The sequence below is a fragment of the Protopterus annectens genome, chromosome 15.part0 (assembly GCF_019279795.1).
Source record: "Protopterus annectens isolate FY-2018-M chromosome 15.part0, PAN1.0, whole genome shotgun sequence".
Taxonomy (NCBI): Eukaryota; Metazoa; Chordata; order Ceratodontiformes; family Protopteridae; genus Protopterus; species Protopterus annectens.
The window spans coordinates 95,160,236-95,181,792 of record NC_056749.1 but is presented as its reverse complement, the minus strand read 5'-3'; the positions used below and the strand labels follow the sequence as shown (position 1 = coordinate 95,181,792).

Genomic DNA, 21,557 nt, shown 5'->3' with positions numbered 1-21,557 from the left:
TCCAAATGTCTTCTGATTGTATCCTTTTCTGCATTCTTCCTAATGTCTTCTGATGTTATCCTTTTCTGCATCCTTCCTAATGTCTTCTGATGTTATCCTTTTCTGCATCCTTCCTAACATCTTCCGATGTTATCCTTTTCTGCATCCTTCCTAATGTCTTCTGATGTTATCCTTTTATGCATCCTTCCTAACATCTTCTGATGTTATCCTTTTCTGCATCCTTCCTAACATCTTCTGATGTTATCCTTTTCTGCATCCTTCCTAACGTCTTCTGATATTATCCTTTTCTGCATCCTTCCTAACGTCTTCTGATGTTATCATTTTCTGCATCCTTCCTAATGTCTTCTGATGTTATCCTTTTCTGCATCCTTCCTAACGTCTTCTGACGTTTTCCTTTTTTGCATCCTGACTACCCTCTTCTAATGTTATCCTTTGCACTCACCATCACTTTCTTTTCTAGGAGTTTTTAATTTCCTCCCTTCCTATGCTGCCCTCTCCTATCCCCCTGGGGTACCCTTACTATCCTTTTCTTTTCCCTGCCTCTTCCTGCTGCCCTTCTGCTAACCTTAGGGCTACTTTCTCATTCCCCATTAATCAGTTTCTTCATCTTATGGGTGGGCAATCTTGTCACCTGATTTTGCTACAGAGGCAGTGAAGGAAGATTGCTCAAAACACAACCAGACTAACTACTCGTAATTCAGTGTCTTGAATTGTTTTTTTTTCTGACGAGTCTCACAAGATGAAAAAAATTAATTGGCACACAAGTAACACTTTCCTTTCTGATGAAGATGAAACCACAGTTATGCTGAAATCCTAAACACCAGTATAACAGTATATATTTTTTGTGTTTTACTTGCTGCATTTGATTTGCAAACAATTCTCTAAGTGGTAGGCATAGTTTTACTTATAGTATTGCATATTCATAGTTGCTTATCTTAGCTAAAGTTTTTATTGCTGGTTGTGCTACTGCTGGAACAGGAATTTAGGGATGTGCATTTTGAATAAACTTGCTTAGATAGCATTTCATCTCAATTTCCTTTTTTTTTCCTGAAAGTATCTCAAATTCTGCATGCTTTGCAAGTTTGACTTTTTATTCCTTCCTTACTATGGCTTGGAAATGAGGTTGCTTCCCTCTGCCTTTTCTGATATCAGCTGGAAGCAGAATATTAACAACAATATAAGCTAATCAATATGGGGTCATAGACGGTTCCTAGTTTAATGACTCTAGAGCCTTTTAAGCCTAGCTATTCATGCCCTACTTTTCCCAATTATCAATTCCCATGGAATAGAATGACTATGGTATATGCCTGTTCCTTGGGGTATCTACAAGCTGCCCCTGCCTGTAAGGGGCACAGATGACAAGCAAGCTGTGAATTTATGATTTCCTATCCACTGGTCTGAAATTGCATTTGAATAGGCTTAGGGAAGAGCTCTGTTACTCATGAACAGGGAGTCTGTTACAGAGATATGCATGTCACTTCAACATGTTTTGTTTATGTCACAGACGAGGTATATATCTTTAGGTCAGTTTAATTCTAGTGTACATCCACCTGAGCTGAGTTCGGGAATTTCTTATAGGTTAGGCATACATCAGCCCTCTGTAGTCTGCATGAGACAGAGTAAAGGACAGGGTTTGAGTTGGTACACATAGGACATGTTATTTACATCCAATATTCTTTTATTGAGGAATCTTGGTGGGCACTTGGCCTGTTGCAAATAACTGGTCAGGTACATGTTGAAAGGTGCAGTGTACTCAGTTATTGGTCTAATGAGGGCTGAGTATAGTGAGACTATGCAGTATTTAGATATGAATATCATGCCCTTACTTAAAAGTTGTGCCACACAAAAATATTTTCTCACCAACACGGACACATGATGATCAAACTTCAGGTTACTGTCAGCCTGAGCTTCCAAATCCCTTACCACTGGGTCTACTCTTAAAGGAGTGTTACCAATGTTGTGATCTGTGGGGTTGGTTGTCTTCCCAAAGGGTATAATTATGCATTGAGTTTTGTCTGTGTCAGATTGTTCTGGAGGATATCTACATATTTGGGGGATTCAATGATTGCATCCAGCTTGTAGTCAACAAATTTAGTCAGAAATAGGCCCATAAAACACACACTTGAAGGGATTACATCAGTAGTGTGTTGGAATGGCTGTCTTTCCTAAAATGTACTCCCCTAAAATGTAGTCTGAGGCCCTGTTAACATTCACACCAGTGTGAGTGTACCATCTCACCATCATTTCAGTAAGCCAATCCTATCTGACAGACATATGTTACCAGATTCAAACTTCTGCCTGTCTAGTTCTACAGTCTAGAGAGCTCTGTATTACCTATTTTTGCCACAGGAGACTGTGAGAAAATATTAATATCAAACTTAACAGTCAACCATTTACTTGCTTAAATGCTAATATTAAACATTACATGCATTCGAACATTTCCATTCAGTGATAAAAAAAAAAACACTACAATGAAATCCTGCCACACTAAATTACTCACTTTAGCACTTTTGTCTTTATATTACAAATAAAGTTCTTCAGATGTCTGAAGAATGCATAACAGGAAACTAACAATAATTTGATTTACGGCAGTGACTTGGATTTAAATTATTATTTTTATCAAGTGCTAAGTATTCTCCAATTTACTTGGATTTAGGTTGGCTTCAGTCTGGACTTAATTACTTTCCACTGCATGTTTGTGAGACAAATATTTTCTCAGGTGTTAAATTTTGAATTGCAACAATTTTTACGGGATTTTGTGCTAATAAATTGTTTTCTTTTAATTTAAATAAGTTCCCAGTGGCATATTTTACTGGAATAAAGGTAAGAATGAGAACTTAACAATTAAGCCTTCAGATAAAGGGAACAATGGGCCAGATTCCAAGAGTTGCTCTCAGTGTAAGTGCCTTACTTCAGTGTAAGGCAGGGTTGCCAGATTTCTGACGGGCCAGGTAGGGACAAAAAACAAAGGTCTTTCACACTAAGTGAAGACCAAAAAAAAGTCTTTAATGTGGAACAATGCAGTTCCGTTTTTGAAGATTTTTGATTGGCCCTTATGCTTGTATATGAGCCAATCAAAAGAAATCACACAGCAGACCCTCTACTGTTCAGTGCTGAACATCAGGCAATTCCGCATTAAACAGAAGTAGCTCTGTTTTGCGATTTTTTTGATTGGCTCATATACCGGCGAACTGGCCAATCAAAAAAATAACAAAGCGGAGGCTGTTTTGCTGGGATTTTAGCCAGCAGTGAGGGATTCAGTCCCACTCTAATAGGGACATCTGGCAACCCTGGTGTAAGGCCTAACTATCTTCTTCTTCTTCTTTTGGCTTTTTCCTGGTTAGGGGTATAAACAGGCTTAATATGGGGACCAGATTCCAAAACACCTGCTCTCAGTGCAAGTGGTCATTTACACTGAGAGCAAGTCTTTTGGAATCGGGACCAATGTTTTCAACTTTAATCAGTACTTGGACAACTGTAAACATTTAGGTGATAGGAATATAGATAAAAATGTTAATAAATGTGAAAATTATGAAGACATCTGATAATCTTAAGGCATTATTAATTGGTGTTGTAATTAAAGTTATAATTCTAGGTTTATTGCATGAAAGAGATGTAGAAAATAGCTTATGACTGAACAACCAGGAATATTTACCTGGAGATGCAGCCACAGTTTATTAACAGAAGTTAATTAAAAACTTTCATTCCCACAGTGTCAAATGGAAGCTCTGACAAAGTTCCATTTGACACTGTGGGAATGAAGTTGCTTAACTAACTTCTGTTAATAAACTGTGGCTAAGTATCCAAGGTGGTGTGCTTTGTTTGTTTTCAATACATTTTCATGTTGAACTTACTTTCTGGTTACAAGTTTGTGTGTGTTTTTATTGTTTGCTTATGATCACAAGGACACAAACAAACCTGTAGATATGCCTGTATCATCCAGCTGTAGTAGGTATAGAGAAAATATACATTGGGTAACGAGTCCGTATCATCAGAAAATATATTTTGGGTTACTAGTCCGTGTCTTCAGAAAATATATGTTGGGTTACTAGTCCATGCCTTCAGAAAATATACATTGGGTTACTAGTCCGTGTGCTCAGAAAATATATGTTGGGTTACTAGTCCGTGTCTTCAGAAAATATACATTGGGTTACTAGTCTGTGTCTTCAGAAAATATACGTTGGGTTACTAGTCCGTATCTTCAGAAAATATATGTTGGGTTACTAGTCTATGTCTTCAGAAAATATACGTTTGGATACTAGTCCATGTCTTCAGAAAATATACGTTGGGTTACTAGTCCATGTCTTCAGAAAATATATGTTGGGTTACTAGTCCACGTCTTCAAAAAATATATGTTGGGTTACTACAGAAAATATACATTGGGTTACTAGTCCATGTCTTCAGAAAATATACGTTGGGTTACTAGTCCATGTCTTCAGAAAATATATGTTGGGTTACTAGTCCGTGTCTTCAGAAAATATACATTGGTTTACTAGTCCATGTCTTCAGAAAATATACATTGGGTTGCTAGTCTATGTCTTCAGAAAATATACGTTTGGTTACTAGTCCGTGTCTCCAGAAAATATACATTGGGTTATTAGTCCGCTCTTCAGAAAATATACGTTGGGTTACTAGTCCGTGTCTTCAGAAAATATACGTTGGGTTACTACAGAAAATATACGTTGGGTTACTAGTCCGTGTCTTCAGAAAATATATGTTGGGTTATTAATCCGTGTCTTCAGAAACCTGTGTAAGATTCATGCATTGGAGATTCAATTGACCTTCTAAATAAAAATTATGACATTAAATGGGAACAGGCTATATACTGTGTGCTCACAGGTGTGGAAATCTTATATACAAATATATGAAGTCATGATAGGATCGAGACCCTACAACCTTTTTATTAGTTGGAATATTTATAAAACTTATATGATTGAACCACTTGAATGTTAGTAGATAACCATAATGGGAAGTACCAAGAACTAAAGGCATAGCGATGGGGTTCTCATTTTGGTCCTACTTGTGCAAATCTGTTTATGAGTTTAGCTGACAGGTTACTTGGCTGAAGCATAACATATAGTGGACATGTTCCTTAAGGGGTTATGACCAACATGATGCTATGTACACCTACAGGAAAGTTTCAGCTATATCTAGGGATAAAGTCATCAATGGGCCCCAACAATATCTCTGGTTGCCTCCTAAAAAGCCTAAAACAAGACCTAGCAGGACCGCTTGAGGCACTCTTCAGCAATAGCCTCAAAACAGTTTAATTGCCAGATGAATGGAGGACTGCAATGGTCCTTCCTCTAAATAAGGGTGGACCATCAGCCAACCAAGGGAATTACAGACCCATCAGTCAGACAAGACTGATATGCAAAGCCATGGAATGAATTATCATGGAAATGATTAACAAGGACATTGGGAACCTACAGACACTGGACCTATCCCAATTTGGCTTTGTTAAAGGAAGGTCTTGCCTACTCATCCTGGCAGCATTCTTTAAGAGGGTCCCCAAGGCTATGGATGAGGGTGAAACACTGCATACTGCCTACCTTGACCTGGCCAAGGTGGTTAATACAATATCCCACTCAGGTATTATTGGAAAACTCTCAGAAATAGGCATAAATACCTGCATAACTCACTGGTATTCTGGCTGACTCATAGGTATGATTAAAGAAATCAGGATCAGTGAGACCACCTTCACCAGGAGACCAGTCACGATGGGAGTGCCCCAGGGCTCTGTGTTGGACCCACTCCTGTTTGGTATCTATTTCTTGAAAGTAAAGGCTAATGTCAAAGGTCTCTGGCAAACCAAATTCAAAGATGATTGTAAATTTGGAGATATCACAGATTCCACCCACGACAGCAACATCCTAGAAAAGAGTCTATACAAACTAATGACTGGAACCAAAGCCATGGATCAAAACTCAGTAAAGAAATGCATTATAGTGCCCCTTGGGAAATGAAATACCCAAACTAATTACTCCATCAATAAATCATCCCAAGACTTGACTCAGTAATTAGGGATCTGGGAACATATGAAGAGAGGAATCTGGGCTTCAACCAACATGCAGCCAACAGGAGCCTATATATCTTTTTAAGAAAGTTATTTTATAAAAAATGTGAATGAAAATTGGTTAAATAATTCATAAAAACTATTATAGTTGAATCTTGTTAGGGGTGCTTGTATAAGTTGGTTGTTTTTAAATGTGTGTATTGCTTTAAGTACAGCTGATCATTGAGGACGCTTGGTTGTCAGGTGACTAAATGCAGCTTTTAAATGAATGAACGTTTTGTTATGTTTTTGGAGATGAAGTTTTAAATATAAATAAAATGAAAAAACTTATCTATTTAAGTTCTTGTTAATTCTATGTTTTGATTTTAAATCTTTTAGTGCTGATATTTGGCCTGGTGGAGGTTCTGTGACCAGAAGTGTTTGGTTTTGTTTGACTTCATTTCTTATTTTTGTTTGTGGTAAACAATATACCTATACAGGAACATATCCTACACTAGATATCCATAACAATTCCAGAAGAAATAATACTAGGTGATGTGAATGCCAATTGGCTGTACATAAACTCTAATTGCCCTACATCTAGGATTAACTTATATGGTTTCACACAACTAATATCCCCACACATTAGAGCAAGACATCAAATTCCCTATTAGACTAGATCCTAGTATCAGACCCTAGCAAATACCCCACCACATATGTTAGACCTTGTCAGTGATCATCTCCCAATCTGTATGACTAGACATCTCACACATCCAGTTAAACAGCATATTTATAAAATAATACGCAACCGTTCCAAGTTTAACCCAGAAATGTTCATTACTACCCCATTATCCAAATATCTTAAATAGCCTTGCACCTCCTAGAAGGAAGAGGCTGAAAACAAATGCAATTTGGCTATACAAAAAGAGTAGTATGCTAATGCAGGATAGAGAAAAAGCGTGGAAAGAATGGCAAAAATATAAAACACCTCAATATCTTGAAAACTTTAGAATGCTTTGAAGTCATACTAAAAAGTAAATAAATGAAGACAAAAACTATACTGTAACAACTTTCAGAATAATACTAAACACAAGCCTAAAAACATTGTGACAGCCATAAAAGAAATCTTACATCCTGGCCTAAAGTTCAACCCAAAACCCTCTTCCGATAGCTCACCATTCAAAACTGCAATACAGTTCAAATCTTATTTTATAGATAGTATAGCATCTTTAACCGAGGATTCCTCAACATCTAATCCCAGCCCTGCCCATCAGTCACATATCAACACATCCACTTTCACCTTCAAACCTGTGCCACATCCTATATAAAACTACTCTTAAATTTAAACTGTGTTCTTCAGCTGGTGACCTTCCAGGAGAGTACCTTAATATAACAGCCAATAGCATTACCTATCCTGTCTCGATCCTTACAAATAGGTCAGAATCCCATAGTCCCTTTCTCTGGAAAAAGTCACACATTGTCCCTCTGCACAAATGAGGAAATTCAATAGACTTTATTGACTTATCTCCCCTTGCCAAAATACTTGAAAAATGTATTCAAAAACAAACTTCTAGACTATCTCCTGCAGGAAGAACTCCTATCCCCCACACAACATGACTTCAGTCATTCCCACAGTACTAGCACTGCCCTTCTAATCTACATAGATACTGTCACTAAACCTAATGGTAATGGCAAACTAGTCTCTTTCTAATTTATAGAGTTGTCTAAAGCCTTCAACACAGTTTGTCACAACAAACGTCTACATCAATTGTCCTCAATAGTTCTCTCTCAGTCCACCCTTCTATGGTTCAAAAGCTACCTGTCCAATAGGTATTGGTCAGTAAAAGGCACTCCATGCTCTCTCCTTACCTCCCAGACAAGGCTCTATCCTTGGTCCCTTCCTCCTCTTTAACATTTTCACCACCATCTTCTTCACAGCCACACAACAGTCCACCCTAATACATTATACAGATGGTTTCATTCCCATTTGCACATCTGACAACATGGTACACCTCCAAAGATTACTCAGGAAATTTTAACAGCCACTGAAACATGGCTTTGCAACTCACAAATCCTGCTCAACCCAAAAAAGACCAGACTTACATTTTTCCCCAAATCCCTCTCTCATGAAAAAAATAAATTTAAAGTCCTCTTTCTTGACAATACACCCATTGAAGTCACTTCTCATAGCAAATTATTAGGGGTGATAGTGGATTATAATCTTACATTCGACCTGCATATAGAAAATTGCACAAGAAAAACTCATCAAAACCTGAAGATGCTTTATAGAGCTGAAAACATTCTCACTGACACAACTAAAGCTACACTTGCCACTACTTATCTCCTCCCCACACTTCTTTATGGTGTTTCCATACTCACTAACCTCCAGGCTTCACAAAAATTAAATCTTGAACAATGCTATAACAAAGTTGCTAAATTTGCAGCAAATACCCCTTTCAGAACACACTTTATAGCACTAAAAAGCCTAAATTGGTTTGAACTGCCTCATTAGCTAACATATAAACAGTTTCTTACCACCTAAAACAATTCTAGCATTCTTCTCCCTGTCCAGCACTAAAAACGATTCTGCATAACTATGTTCCAAACTGATCATAGCAATTCAGTGACCAAAAACTCCTGTCTGTCTACAAACCTATCAAATCTGCTGGGCATTGTCTGTACTTGTACAAGGTTGTTAAAGCCTGGAACTCCTTAACTTGTATCCACCAGGTCAGTACCCTCCCTTCCTCCCATCTTTTAAAGCCACTCTAAAATTAGACTTCCTAGCTAAAATCTGGTTCTGTTATTGTTCAAAACCAGGGTAAACTATATCCCTAAATGTAAACAAGTACCTTTTCATTCCTTATACCTCCTCACTCTCCCTTCTTCACTTACTTCATTACTTCTATTCAATTCCTTTCCTTGACTTTATCTCTAAATATACCCTAAGCCTGTTTTTCCCTTCACTTCATATTGCAATTCCTGTTTACATTAGACTGACTTACCTTTAATTTCTCTACAAACTGTCTACAATTTCTCTAAACATTAAATGATTGCCATACAACTTGTATCGATTAACCAATGTTTTTTATATTATGTCTAATTTGTTATAATTATTTAAACTATAGATGTTTTGTTCTATTTTTGAAGATGTTAAAATTATTGTTCTTAAAATGTTTTGTAATAATTTGGAGCTATTCTCCCTGGACCCACTGCTGAAAATGGGTGTCTATCTAGTTGGACTTTCCAGGTAATTCAATGTCAATAAATAAATTAATTAATTAATTCATTCATTCATTCATTACACATCAGGCTTGCAAGGTTAAGTTTACGCAGAAGGTATAAGGCTATTCAAGTTATTACTGTTATCAAGCTTTTACAGACATGCAGTCTTCAAAACAACAAAATGTTTTAGACTGCTTATAAAATTAAATCTGATGTTGTTAATCTTCATTCATTCCTTACTAATGGCTGTTGGTTCCATCCTCGGAACCGAGTTGGCCATTATAACAAGCTTGCGCCAGCCAGAAAACTCTCAAGCTAAGCTTTTACCCACAGTGGCCCTCTCCAATTTACCTCAGATCTCGTTTGCTGCGTACGAAACAAGACGAGTCAGGCCAGATCTCAGCTAAGTCAGTTAAAACTTTTCAATACTAATTTAAATTGTTTATTGCCTTTATTAAACTCTTATTTTTTTATCTGTATTTAATCACATAATCTTGTTTATCTACATGCATGTCCCTCTCTTTTTTCTGCCTTTTCTACCAAGTTTGGTACTCTTTGTAACAGCGCTGGTACAGGCCTTTCCCTTACCCCTCGGGTATTTCTTTTACCATTGTTGGTAATTTCTTTCTTCTATTCCAATAAAAAATAGATAAATAAACCTTTTCCTGTTTGTCCTGTGTGACTGTGTTTTTGCTACTGCTGTTATTTCACCTTTAATATGTCGGATAAAAAAGGAACCATGGGTTTCAAATGCTGTGATCAGTGTGACAGAAAGATGCCCAATGTGGATAGTCATTCATCTTGTGTGTATTGTCTAGGGGTGCCACACCTTTCTGTGAAACCTCCTTGTGAAATTTGCAAAGGCTTCAGCTCCCATATTTTAGTGGAGCATAAGAACAAGTTATTATTAAAAGGTTTACTGAAATCAACTTTCACGGAGGCTATCTCTGAGTTGGAGGGCTCACCCCCTCCTAAGAGAAAACATAAAAAGAGGAGCAAATACTTACCATCCTCTCCTCGTGACACTGAACTTAAACAGTCGGAATCAAAATTAAAAGTTCCTAAATTGGCACCAATACCCTCAGCACCGGGGCTTAAACCTTCAAACTTGGCACCAACTTCGATTCCAAGACAACTGACTTCGGAGCCGTCTTCATCGGCACCTACACCTGCACTGAACACAGCTCTGACAATATCTTCAGCACAGAGCATGTCTACAGCACTGACCCACCTTTCAGCACCAAAACTAGCTGTCTCAGATCCAGTCACTTCCCCCCTCCCTGTACTTCATATTGGTCTTTTGACCTCAGTGCTAGAAGGTGAAATCACCCCTCGGACCAGATGTTCTTCGTGTTTCACTGTTGCAGTCATTACATTTGGGTAATCTGCTGGCAGGTTGCCCTCAGTCGGCCTGAATTCCAAAGTCTTGGGTCATGCATCAGTTGCTGTTTTCTCTTCCATGACGTCAGGTCATCAGGGGTATAAAACACGCAGCCGACACCATTTTCTTTAGTCTTTCTTGCTGTGCAGTGCCCAAAGCCGAAGCATTTCGCAAGTGCCGGTCGGCTGACTACTGAAATATTCAATGTTGAGTTTCAGAACTGAAGTCCTCACTAAAGCTAAGTACCCCTTGGGGAAACTTTTTTCTTGCTCCTTACCGATGTCAGAAAAAGTTAATAATTGTATTACTTGTGGAAAGCAAATACCTCATAAGGATTTTCATTTATACTGTATTCCTTGCCTAGGCCCTGATCACAATGTGCCTTGCTGTCGGTTTTGTGCTAGATTTAACCAACGCACTATTAAGCGTCGGTATATTTTGCATCAAAGTATTTTGGAAACAGATTTAACTACCCAGAAATGTCGTCGGATAGCAATCCGACTACCGGAGTACATAAAAAACGCAAAGAAAAGCACAGAAAAAGGCAGTCAAGATCCAAAACCGATGACAAAGCTTCTCCTAAGCCAGTCGCTGGTTCGCCAGTACTCAGTGAGGCGCTTTCACAGCCCCTTATACCCGCTACCTTCAAGTCGCAGGCCTCTATCAACACCCACGTGGAGTCCGGCATGCCGCAAGATAGTCAAGGTTTTGGACCGACGGATGTGTCTCCCTCAGATGGGTCCAGAGCCGTTGAGCAGGCACCAGCTTCTGACGGTGTATTCAGACCTCAACATTTGTATATAAAATCGTCGACAGCTGCAAAACCAAAGATAAAAGCAACTTCTAAAACTAAAAAACTGACGCATGAGCCACATGCACAGGCCTCTATGCCTAAAAAAACAGATGATCAAAATGGCTGAAGACCTCATTACCTTGATCAGGGGTACTCATCCCCCTCCAGATAAGAGGCCTAGGCAAGACACTGATTATGAATCTTCAGATCAGGTTTCTATTTCTTCTGATTCCTCTTCTGATCAGGAATTATCTATTGCTCCCTATGAGGATTCTGATGCCGAGGAGTCTATACCATCTGCATCTCCTCCTGAGGATTATTCATTTGGAGAAACCTTGCATACTTTGAGGGAGCGTTTTCACTGGGAGAGTCAAGACTTCTCAGAATCAAAAAAGAGGCTCAGGGATTTCCTTCTTCTCCCTTAGCACAAGCCTTTAGCCATTCCCCGTGTTTTAGACATTGTGGCTGATGTGTTTTCAGAGTCAAGCTTGACGCCTGACTCCTTACCTCTGGCTGCCAGAAAGCGTGACAGATATTACAGGGTCCCTGACTCACATAAATTTTTATTTAGAAACCCTGCTGCTGATTTTGAAACTATTTTACAGGGTCCAAAGGGAGTTAAGGCCTCAACAGCAAAAAATCCTACCCCCTCTGACAGAGATTCAAGGGCACTGGACAGATGGGGGAAAAAAGGTTTATACATCTGCAACCTTGGCAGTCAGGGCCTTAAACTGTCAATTTCATATGCTTAACTACCAACAGCATGTTATGGGATTGCTGAAACAAAAAATTATGTTGATTTTAGAATGTGCAGAAAATAAAGAATTGCAGGAATTATTGCATGCAGCTGAACAGGTTGGAAAGCATACTTTGCAATGTGGTTTTGATTCCTTAGAGGCCTCCTTCAGGGCCGCAGTTACTGGATCTGTGGTTAGGAGGCATGCCTGGTTAAAGGAACAGAATTTGTCTGATCATGTTAAAACTAAATTGCTAGATGCTCCTTTACAGCATGATTCTCTGTTTGGTATTAAGGCAGAAGAGGTTTTAAAGAAAATGGAAGACAAAGCTAAGTCTATGCAAACTGTTAAAGACTTCTTACAAGTGCAGCCACCTAGATTCAGTAGACACTGGCCTACAAAAAATTGGTCCTTTCCTGTGTCAGACAGAGCTCAAAGGGGCAAATCCAGATGCCCTATGGGTTCCAGATACCAGGCACAAAATTCATACAGGTCAAAGCAATGGGGCGCTTCTACCTCCAAATCTGGAAGAGATAAAGCACAAACCTACAGAAAACAATCCCAATGACTTCCCTCTGCCTACTCCAAGCACTTAACTTTTGGCAGCACTCATAGGGGGAAAGTTAGCACTTTCTGCTCAAAATTGGCAGCTAATAACCCAGGACAAGTGGGTACTAAATATAGTATCACAGGGATACAGATTCCATTTCCACACCCTGCCAACGGCAAATGGTTGGCCAGATCTGCCACAAAATCAATGGGCAGAGGCACAGAAACAGGTTACATCCCTCATGAATATGGGGGCTATTCAGCCAGTACCAGAACAGGAAAAAGGACAAGGTTTTTAATCAAGACTGTTCTTGGTACCCAGAAAGGACAAGGCCTGGCGGCCAATACTGGATTTATCGATTTTGAACACATACCTGGACATTCCAAAATTCAAGATGCTGACTTTGATGCAGCTTCTGCACATGCTGGGCAAGAATGCTTGGCTGGTGACATTAGACCTAAAAGAGGCATACCTGCATGTCCCAATAAGACAATCGTGCAGAAGATGCCTCAGATTCAAGGCTGGCTTAATGCATTACCACTTCTCTGCACTGCCCTTTGGCTTATCTACTGCACCCAGGGTCTTTACAAAGTGCCTGGCACCAGCAATTGCATTTTGCAGACAAAGCAGTATACAAATATATCCTTACTTAGACGACTGTCTCATTCAAGCAGAGAACAAGGACATTCTTCTTCGACACCTGGCGTTTGTGAAAAGGCTTCTAACATGCCTAGGGTACACAATAAACAAAAAGAAATCACAACTGGTACCCGCTCAAATAATGGCAACAAAGACCCAGTTATCTGCAAGACAAATTCTGCAGGCTTTGGGCTTTATGGCATCCTGCATCCTACTGATTCCATGTGCAAGACTGCATATGAGGAAACTTCAATGGTACCTGAAAAGTTTATGGAGTCAACATTCTCACAGTCTGGAAGCAATGATTCCTCTCATTCCCTGCCTACAACAGGAGTTTCTATGGCGGGCAAAGGCATGTCACCAAAACATGGGACGGGCCTTCACTCTCCCCCCTGCCAGCCAAACCTTAACAGATGCATCAGATTATGCCTGGGGGGGACTCACGTGGCAGGAAGATGCATTCAGGGCATATGGACCCCAAAACAAATGCATCTGCATATCAACCAGAAAGAGATGCTAGCAGTTCAAAATGCCCTAATAGCATTCAAGGACTTATCCATGACAACTACTGATAAAGACATACAACACCACAGTCATGTGGTATACAAACAAGCAAGCGGGCACATACTCATACCTCCTTTGCAGATTAGCCATGGCACTGTAGGACACAGCTTTGACCTACCAAATACATCTTCAAGCTCAATTCCTGCCAGGAAAACAAAATACACTGGAAGACGATTTAAGCAGAAACCTTATGGATCCTCACAAGTGGAAACTAAATCCATAAGTCTTCAACATGATAACAGAGAAATTGGGGAGCCCAGACAAAGATCTATTTGCCTCTCCTCACAATTATCAATTGAAAAAATTCTGCACAAGGACTTATCACACACAAGCATGGAAAGTGAACGCCCTATCCTTCAGTTGGATAAACCTATCAGTTTACACCTTTTCTCCTCTGCCTCTTCTCCCCAAGGTCCTCCTAAAAGTCAGACAAGAGAAACCAAAGATGATACAAATTGCCCCGGACTGGCCCCACCAGTACTGGTACTCAATCCTAAGGAACTTGTCTCAATACCCAGCTTAGACCTTACCTCAAAGACCTCAACTACTGTCCTAGCAAAACAATCAGATCCTGCACAATCAACTACAGACATTGAACCTGGCAACATGGCTGATCATGTAGCTATACAAACAGCACCTCTCAGTAAAGCTGTGATGGATGTCAGTTTGGAAGCCAGAAGGCCTATTACTAGAAAATCTTATGCTGACAAATGGAAGAGATTCTGTGCTTGGAATCAAGCACAAGGAATGGATACAGCAGAACCAAATATTCCTCAGATATTACAATACTTAACTGAGATGCTTGACAAAGGCCTATCTTTCTCATCAATCAAAATCCATGCCTCTGCCATTTTGGCTGATTACAATACAGAGCCACTAATCTTTTCTCATCCTTTACTAAAGCAGTATCTTAGAAGAGCCAAAAATTTAAGGCCTCCTAGAAGATCACCATTACCTGCATGGAACCTCAATTATGTGTTGGAAAAGCTCACCCTGCCTCCATTTGAACCAGCTGCTACTGCTGATATAAAGTTCTTATCATGGAAAACAGCTCTTATGCTAGCAATTACTTCAGCAAGAAGAGTTTCAGAGCTATAGGAACTCATGGCTGTAGAGCCTTTTATCATATTTTACCCATACAGGATGTCTCTGAGAAGAAATCCGACTTTTATGCCTAAGGTGGTTTCCAGTGTGGCTCTTAACCAAACAATTCATCTGCCAACTTTTTATCCAAATCCGCAGAACAAGAGGGAGAGAATTCTGCATTCCTTGAATGTACACAGACAGCTAAGATTCTACTTGAGCAGGACTAAAGCTCTAAGAAAAACTGAGCAATTACTAGTGGCATATGCTGCAGGATCAGAAGGAAAGGCTATTTCAAAGCAGACAGTTTCAAAGTGGATAAGCCACTGCATCCGTTTCTGCTACTTACACTATGGAAAACCTGTGCCCAAGGGCATTAGGTCTCATTCCACCAGAGCTGCAGCTACTTCAGCAGCCTTTCTCAGAGGTGTACCAACCAAAAACATTCTAGAGGCTGCTACTTGGAGTTCTGTTCACACCTTCACAAAGCATTATCATTTGCCTCTCTACTCTAAGTCCAGGGCAGGCTTTGCCACTGCAGTGCTGTAGGGCCTTATAGCCACACATAATGCTGTTTAGCTCTAGCCTCCCAACCACAGCTTTGGGATTCTATCCAAATGTAATGACTGCAACAGTGAAACACGAAGAACATAGTTCAGTTGTGTATACTTACCATAAATGTAGATGTTCGATGTATTCACTGTTGCAGTCCAGGTTACCCTCCCGCCATCCCTCTGTCATTCTGGAGTTTATCTTTCCTTCTCTATCTTCTACAACCTATGTGGTGTATTTGCTTGCAGATGAAGGTAAAGTTTATACTGATGCATGTATATACATATATATATATATATATATATATATATATATATATATATATATATATTTTTTTTTTTTTGCTACCTTTTTGGGGGCACCTGACATCGGGGGCAAGAAAAACTAAAGAAAATGGCGTCGGCTGCATGTTTTACACCCCTGACGACTTGACATCATGGAAGAGAAAACAGCAACTGATGCAGGACCAAAGACTTTGGAATTCAGGCCGACTGAGGGCAACCTGCCAGCAAATGTAATGACTGCAACAGTGAATACACTCGAACATCTACATTTATGGTAAGTGTACACAACTGTACTACATTCCCCCTCAGTGCACCCATTTTCTGGCCAGCAATGCAGTCCCTTTTTAGAGCACCCTATTTCACCTTCAGAGATGTCCACTTGCTCCTCCAAGTGTCTCTCAGAACTTGACGTAGTGAGGCTCTTGGATCAGCTCTTGGCGGCCAGAGGAATATCAGTTCCATCCAAATCATCCCTCCCATCTGGAGCTGAGGGAACCTCTCCAAAGACTCCACAATATTTTCCTCCTTTGATCTACTTGCAGGTTTCAGAGCATTCAACACTGATGCCAACCCCGGTTCCAGCTTCTTCGGTACCAGTGGTAGATCTTACCACAGTACCAGAGCCTACCCTTTGGCCTTCGACTCTCTCAGAGCTAGGCCATCCTTGGGACTGAGATTGGTCTGTCAGTACTGTGTTTCCTGGTATGGCATCTCCCTTTCACACTTCTACCATGGTTCTGGTTGCTTTGACAGAACTGACTCCTCCCATGGCTCCCTCCCTGGCAGTAGGTTCTTCAGAGTGGGGTGTGACCCTGGTCCCGAGGTTGTCTTTCTCAGTTCCAGGCTTCCACCCCTCCTTAGGAGGGCCTGCTTTCCAGGTGTGTTGGTCCCTCCAGCACTGGAGATCCCATGGACAATGGGCTCAGGAACCTCAAGATACCCTTCAACAAAGTTCCCTCAGGAGGATTCTCCTTGGATGCTCCTGTCAAGGAAGCTCCTCACAAGAGATCATGCAAGAAGAAGCATGTGGATTGCCCAGAGGAAACTCTGACCGAAGATATGGACTACGATGAGGAGGAAGGGTCCCCGCAGTCACCCCCTGATGATGTCTCCTTTGCAGACATCTTAGAAATCCTGAAGTAGAAGGGTGACTGGATGTCCACCACCCCTTCTCTGAGGAGTCTATATTCTTGCAGATTACCTGGGCCCGGCCCTCTACCTCCTGGGAGATCCTGCCTGAAGATGACCTTGCCCAACTCATTGTGCAGTGTGCATGGAAGAGTCCTGATACCGGTGAACTTATTCCCCGGAGGCCAGACAAAATTCTTTCCCCTCCAGAGGACAACCCACACTGGTCCAAGAGCCTTCCGGTAGATGCAATGGTTGTGGCGGTGGCCACTAAAAAAGGAGCTCGCTGAGGAGAGCACTACTGTCCATCCCCCAAACTGTGAGTTTTGGACGATAGACTTGGGAAGCAGGTGTATTCTTTAGCAACTTTGCCATCTGGTCCTGAATTCTCTGGCACACTTTACTCGGCTTCAGAGAGACCTAATTTCAGAACTATCAGAAACCCTGGCTGGAGCAGTCCCTGATGATGTACAGGACAAAGGTGCCTCACAGCTTGCAACCCTGGAGTCCATCTCTAATTTATCCATGAGGTTGATTTCCCACTGTACCGAAGGGGTGGCTAGAGCAGCGAGTGCAGGCATTGTCACGAGATGTCACGGCTGGATGCGCCTATGTGACTTTGCAGATCATTTTAAGTCTTCCTTCCTAAATGGCCCCATAGAGGCCTCCTCTCTTTTTGACCCAAAGGTAAAAGACACTTTAGCCAGCTGGGAAAAGGATGGTAAGACCTTGTCTGCCATAGGCGTATGTTTTTCCACACCCCAACAACCCTATTCCAGGAATCAGAAGAGTGGAAAGATGTGGTACAGAAAATCCCAAGGTCCTTTCCATGACACATGTGGCAATTTTTCCCCCTGGGGTAGAGGGTGGAACTCAGCTGGAAGACACCCCTTCAGAGGCAGAGGGGGGTCCACGTAACCAAGGGTTCTTTCTTCCTGAAGAATGGCCTGATTGCCTGCCTCTGGACGCAGTCGGGGTTCATTTTTCTCTACACCACTTTGCCTGGCAAAAAATAACCACAGACTCTTGGGTGAAGACAATAATTACCAGAGGTTATCACATTCCCTTCAATATTTTCCCATGGCCTGTAAAGTGCATTCTCAACATTCCACCCAGTCAAAAGGAAGCAGCAGCACTAGAAACTCAAATGTTGCTTCAAAAAAGAGTCATCCAAACAGTCCCTCCAGACCAAATAAAATCCGGTTTTTACTCAAGGTTCTTTTTAGTACCAAAGAAAACAGGGGACTGGAGGCCAGTTCTGGACCACAGCATCCTAAACAAATTCATCAAACAAGCAAATTTCCAGACGGTCATGATATAGTCTATACTCCTCTTCCTGGGCAAAGACGATTGGATGTGCTCTATAGATATTCAGGATGCATATTACCACATAAAAATGGACAAGCACTCCAGACGATTTCTCGACTTCTGGCTAGGAGCCAGTCACTACCAATTCCGAGCACTGCCCGTTGGTCTCTCCATAGCCCCTACAGTGTTCACCATATGCATGGCAGTAGTAACAGCACACTTGAGACTGCAAGGATTACGGGTGTTTCCATATCCACAACCAAGGATCTACTAGTCTCAGTGATACATTACACCCTACATCTCTTGAAACACCTAGGGATAACAGTAATCAAGGACAAATGCAAACTAATCCCTTCTCAAAGACTGGAGTTCATGGGGTAGAATTCGATACCCAATCTTGTCTAGTCTACCACCCTCTTCACAGTATACAGAGGGTTCATATTATATGATCAAATGCTAGAAATAGCAAACTATCTATTATCAAACCTGGGAAAAAATTTCGCTGATCTGTTCTTTTGATATTCTGTGGTTTCGTGCATTTGGGTTCGACAATTGAGCATTCACTATTTCTAGCATTCACTCATGTAATAGGAACCTTCCACAGAGACTCGGATCGCAATTCTGAGTGATACTTAGGACAAAGTGCCAGCTCAGGTAGTCCTTCAACTACTAGGGTCCATGGCAGCTTCTATAATAGTGGTTCCACTGGCAAGACTGCACATGAGGCTTCTTCAGTGGCTTTTGCTAACACAATGGTCCCCTTAGAATCCCCCCATGACATTTCAGATCAGGATAACAAATTGTTGCAAGTAAGACTTAATTTGGGGGATGACGCCAGAAGAGAGCCTATGGAGTTGACCTTTCTCCTCTTCTCAGCCCAAAGCCATAGTGACCACGAATGCCTCCTCATCAGCTGGGGTGGACTACCAGGGAAAGACTGTCCAAGGCACTTGGTCATCCATACAGGCCAATCTGCATATCAGTGTTCTAGAACTGAGGGTGGTGCTTGTAGCATTGCAAGCATTTCAATCTGTTCTTCTTTCAGGACCAATTGCCATCCAGTCTGACAACATGTCAGTAGTCTGGCACATCAACAAACAAGGTGGAATCAAGTCCTACCAGTTGTGTCGAGAGGTCATGATAATTTGGCAATGGGCGATAGCATCCAGCTGCTTTCTGATAGCAACGCATATTTCTGGAGATTCCAACGTAATTGCAGACAAGCTGAGCAGGTGCATTCTTCTGCCTCACGAGTGGTCCCGCAATCCTGTCATAGTAAAGAAGATATTCAGTAACTGGGGCCAGCCTTGCTGCAATCTGTTCACATCCCCCACAAATCACAAATGAAACAGCTACTTTGTCCTAATTCCCCCAAAGGGGGAGTCCCCGAGGGATGCTTTTGTACATGATTGGCCCACAGGACTTCTTTATGCTTACCCTACACTCCCACTGATTACCCAATTCTTGATGAAGGCTCATCGGTTGAAAAGCAGAGTAATCCTCATTGCACCCTACTGGCCACGACAATCTTTTGTTCCCTTTCCTTTGGCTTCACCTACTACAGCAACCTTGGATTCTGGATAAAACTCCGGAACTATTATTGCATCCACAGGGATTGACATATCCAGATTTATAGAACCTCAAGTTGACAGCTTGGTTCCTCCATTTCCGGTGATTGCCAGGCAGAGCAACTTGTCCTCCCCTGTCCCTGATGTTCTTCTGGCTTCCCATAAACTATCCACCAGGAAACTTTATCTCAGCAAATGGAAGAGATTCATTATTTGGTCTTGTGAACAAGGAATAAATATCTTTTTGGCACTGCTATCCATGGTTTTAGATTATCTATCTAATCTCCTTCATTCTGGAGCTGCAGCTTCTTCCATTCAAATACACCTGGCAGCAATTTCTAACTTCCACAATGGCTTCGAAGGCTCCTCCTTAGTCTCTCATCGTCACTGTAAAACCTTTTTGAAGGGAGTTTTATATATCAGACCCCCCCATCAAACAACTGATTCAGGAATGGAATTTGACACTGGTTTTTCAAGCCTTGACTCATCCTCCTTTTGAATTTGCCACCAATTATCTCTGATTTGACTATTAATCAAATGATTGATCTGCCAGTCTTCTTTCCAAATTTCTCTAATAAAGGAGAATATTCATTGCATTTGCTTGATGTGCACAAACAACTGCATTTTTATCTCGACAGATCTAAATCCATACTAAAGTCTGACCAATTATTTATATCATACTCAGGCCCAAAATTGGGAAAATCAGTGTCCAAAGTTACCTTATCTAAATGGTTGAGAGATTGCATTTCCTTTATTTCTCAATGAAACAAGGTTTCTATACCTTCTAAGATCAAAGCACATTCCACAAGATCAGTTGGAACATCTGTTGCTTTCCATGCAAGAGCTTCCATGGATGACATTTGTGCAGCAGCAACATGGGCCTTTCCTCATACCTTTATCACGCATTTGAAATTGGATATGGTCTCCAGGGGGAGAGCCTCTTTTGGTTCAATGATACCCAGGAAACAAGGTAGCTAGGGTCTCTGTCCCATCAGTAATGAATAAATGAAGATTAACAACATCAGATAAAGGAGTTATGTTTTTACTATAACATTCCATCTGTGTTGTTGATCTTCATTCATTCATTACAACCCACCCACCCCTCCGAAAGACTCTTGGAGGTTCGACTATGGTCCTATCCTAGGATAAGGAAGTTGCTCAGAAAAAGCCTCCACTTTTCTCTCTGTAATCTGTCCTTTCCTTACGGGCAAACTCAATCTGAGGTAATATGGAGAGGGGCACTGTGGGTAAAAGCTTAGCTCGAGAGTTTTTTGGCTGGCGCAAGCTTGTTAAAATGGTCAACTCGGTTCCAAGGAAGGAACCAACACCTATCAGTAATGAATGAATGAAGATCAACAACACAGATGGAACATTATGGTAAGAGCATAACTTCTTTTTTTTTTGTTACTTTCCTGTCAAATATATTTTGAACACTTTCAGGCCAGTTTGTCTAAATGACACTTAGCTGCTTTTTGGTGTCCATTGAGAAGTTAGATTTCTTTTTCATTAAATCAACATTTTTTTATATGACAGTAAAGTATTACCATCATAATATATAGGTTTTGGGGGCAAGTGGTACAGCTAGCATCCATGTTTTGTTTCTGTTGATAGTCAGATAATATTTTTATGTCTTTTACAGAAATTGTTTAGTTTTCAAGATTTTGAAAATGTTCATATAAAGATGATGGAATCATATACGTTTTCAGAAAACACAGTTACATACATATATACACTCACATTTTCAAATGTG

General features: G+C 40.8%; 1 protein-coding gene across 1 annotated transcript in view; it reads left to right on the top strand.

Annotated features, from left to right (window-relative positions):
• The window catches only part of LOC122789795 (adhesion G protein-coupled receptor E3-like), a 1,074,489-nt gene that overhangs the window by 648,801 nt on the left and 404,131 nt on the right, over positions 1 to 21,557 (top strand). The window lies entirely within an intron of this gene.